This window comes from Fistularia commersonii, unplaced genomic scaffold (assembly GCF_037954325.1).
Source record: "Fistularia commersonii isolate RoL2024-O1a breed Wild unplaced genomic scaffold, RoL_Fcom_v1.0 HiC_scaffold_133, whole genome shotgun sequence".
In the NCBI taxonomy this organism is placed as follows: domain Eukaryota; kingdom Metazoa; phylum Chordata; class Actinopteri; order Syngnathiformes; family Fistulariidae; genus Fistularia; species Fistularia commersonii.
Genome location: NW_028234091.1, coordinates 11,679 through 15,000, shown reverse-complemented (window position 1 = coordinate 15,000; position 3,322 = coordinate 11,679).

The window sequence follows — 3,322 nt, the reverse complement described above, 5'->3', positions numbered from 1 at the left end:
ACTCGGAGACAATCAACCACCACGCGTCAGGGGAGAAAATAAAACCCTCCTCCTAGACGGCCACTCCAACACTATCCCGCGGGATGTCCCCTCGAAAAAACGAGTAAAGTCCCTTGCAGCGCGGACAAAGGAAAAGCCCGTGGGCTTTATGGGCTTTACCTTCTCTCCCATTAGGAGTGCATTGAGAAACCTCAGAAATAACCCAAGAAAGCTTCTTGGAGAGATTGCTGTCACCCTCACACTGTCTTAAAACAACACTCGTTTGCTTTCCACACGGATTTTAGGCCGCTTTTTACAATTGAACACCCAAATTGCTCCATTTACTCTCACTGCGGCGGGCCTCTGGTACTCCATGGAGTACCAGGACTAGTTCGGCCCGGCGTTCACCCCCCCGAGGAGTACCAGGGCCCAGAGCGGAATACATGGATGTTATCGCCCTGTTACCGAATTATATCGATACCGATGTGCTTTTCACCTCATTGCTGAGTGGATTTATAAACAGGAACACCGAAACAGCTCCTTTCAGCTTCACGGCAGAAACGCCCCTGGTAATCCATGGAGTACCAGGGGAAAGCCTGTAAAATAAGCCCATACACACTTCTAACATGGCCTTTATCACCCTGTTACTGCATTACGATGACACCCATTTGCTTTTGATCTCATTGTCTGCCAACGTACGGAAAAAGCGGGGGGGCATTAAGGGGGGGAGAGAGAGAGACATGGAGATTTTCTCAGCCTCTCATTCTTTTTTTTTTTTTTTTTTTAATTGAACATAAATAGTACACGCAAATGTACAAATAAACATGGCAAGGTAGAACTGAATGTCAATTAAACAACCAGGCATGAAGAAGAAAAGGACATAAGGACATTCGTTCTGTATGTATTCAGAAGTTAATAGTGTTAACGGTTTGTGAGAAATTTACATTGCTAGACAAAAAAAGAAATTAAAAGGAAATAATTAAATAAATAGATAGACCAATGAAATTAAAACCGAAAAAAAAAAATGCAAGGGGAATACAACATGTAATTAAGTTGGCGATTCACAAGGAATCTCAGACATCAAACTGTATATTTTTTGTTGTTTATATATAAACATATATAAACAAACATATATTGTTTGTTGTTTATTTTTGGGATATATTGAGGAATATTTAATGGAAAGGAGTCACAATCGCTTTTTGACAATGTCGAAGTGTATAGGTGGCTATAGAATTTAAAGTTTTCATTGGAAATGATAGCCTCATCTGTAATTTCCTTGTTGTTAAGACGGGCTTCCGCTTTGCTCCGCTCCTCCTCTCCTCCGCTCTTCCGCTCCGGGCCCTGGAACTCCCGATCCGCGGGACTTCGGTGAATTCCGGGCCAGTTTTTTTGCTCTTCTGCTCTCCTCCCCTCCTCCGCTTCTTCGCTCCCCCGCTTTGGACCCTGGAACTCTTGAACAGGGCCGGGCTTCTGCCCTCCGCCTCTCCTCTGCTCATCCGCTCCAGGCCCTGGCACTCCCTGTGATCCAGTCATTCGCATGTGCGTGCCCGGAGGTCCGGGAGCTCCACTCAAACGTCCGGGGGGGGTAAGGGTAAGGGGTCCTGTCCCTCTCCCCCCCTCCTCGCCGCCTCTGAGAAGAGAAACATCTCCTCCACTCCTCCGCTCCTCCGCTGCGGAACCAGGTATTACCGATCCGCCGGACTCAGGCGAATTGCAGAAAGGGGTTTTGCCGTCCTCCGCTCCTCCGCTCCTCCGTTTCGGGCCCTGGAACTCCCGAACCGCTGGACACAAGCGAATCACGGTCCGGGCTTCTGCTCTCCTCCGCTCCTCACCTCATCCGCTCCAGGCCCTGGTACTCCGTGTCCGCGGGAACCCCCCCCAACCCACAAAAACAAACTCTCACACACACACAAACACACGCACACACACACACACACACACACACACAAACACACAAACACACACAGACACACCTGAACTCATCATAGCTGTGCTAATAGCATTGGCCGAAACGTTTCCACAACCAAACCAACATTAGCTCATCCACTCATTCACATATGTGTGTGCCCAGAGGTCCGGGAGCTCCAGTCATAAGTCCGGGTGATCTATGTCCGGAGAAGGCTCACATTAGCCGCTCTAAGGGGTCCTGCTGCCCCCCAGCTTCCCGGCCTTTGAGAAGAGACACATAACTCCGCTCTTCCGCTTCTCCGCTATGGGCCCTGGTACTCCCGATCCTCCGAACTCAGGTGAATTGCGTGACGTGCTTCTGCTCTACTATAAGCCCCTACACACTTCGAACACGGCTGTTATCACCCTGTTACTGCATTTCAATGACACCCATTTGCTTTCGATCTCAGTGTCTGCCACCGTACGGAAAAAGCGGGGGGGTGGGGGGTGGGGGGGCATAAGCGCATTCGTGCTGTAAGTAATCAGAAGTTAATAGTGTTAACGGTTTGCGAGAAATTTTTAATGCTAGACAAAAAAAGAAAATTAAAAGGATATAATTAAATAAATAGATAGAAAAATAAAATTAAAAACGAAAAAAAAAAAATTGTGAGGGGAATATAACATGTAATTAAGTTGGCGGTTCACAGGGAATCTCAGACATCAAACTGTTTTTAATTGAACATAAATAGTACACCCAAATATACAAATGTACAAATAAACATAGCAAGGTAGAACTGAATGTCAATGAAACAACCAGGCATGAGGAAGCAACGGACATGAGGACATTTGTTCTGTATGTAATGAGAAGTTAATAGTGTTACAGGTTTGTGAGAAATTTACAGTGCTAGACAAAAAACGAAATTAAAAGGAAATAATTAGATAAATAGATAGACAAATGAAATTAAAACCAAAAAAAAAAAATGCAAGGGGAATACGACATGTAATTAAGTTGGCGATTCACAAGGAATCTCAGACATCAAACTGTATATTTTTTGTTGTTTATATATAAACATATATAAACAAACATATATTGTTTGTTGTTTATTTTTGGGATATATTGAGGAATATTTAATGGAAAGGAGTCACAATCGCTTTTTGACAATGTCGAAGTGTATACGTGGCTATAGAATTTAAAGTTTTCATTAGAAATTATAGCCTCATCTGTAATTTCCTTGTTGTTAAGACGGGCTTAGCTTTGCTCCGCTCCTCCTCTCCTCCGCTCCTCCGCTCTTCCGCTCCGGGCCCTGGAACTCCCGATCCGCGGGACTTCGGTGAATTCCGGGCCAGTTTTTTGCTCTTCTGCTCTCCTCCCCTCCTCCGCTTCTTCGCTCCCCCGCTTTGGACCCTGGAACTCTTGAACAGGGCCGGGCTTCTGCCCTCCGCCTCTCCTCTGCTC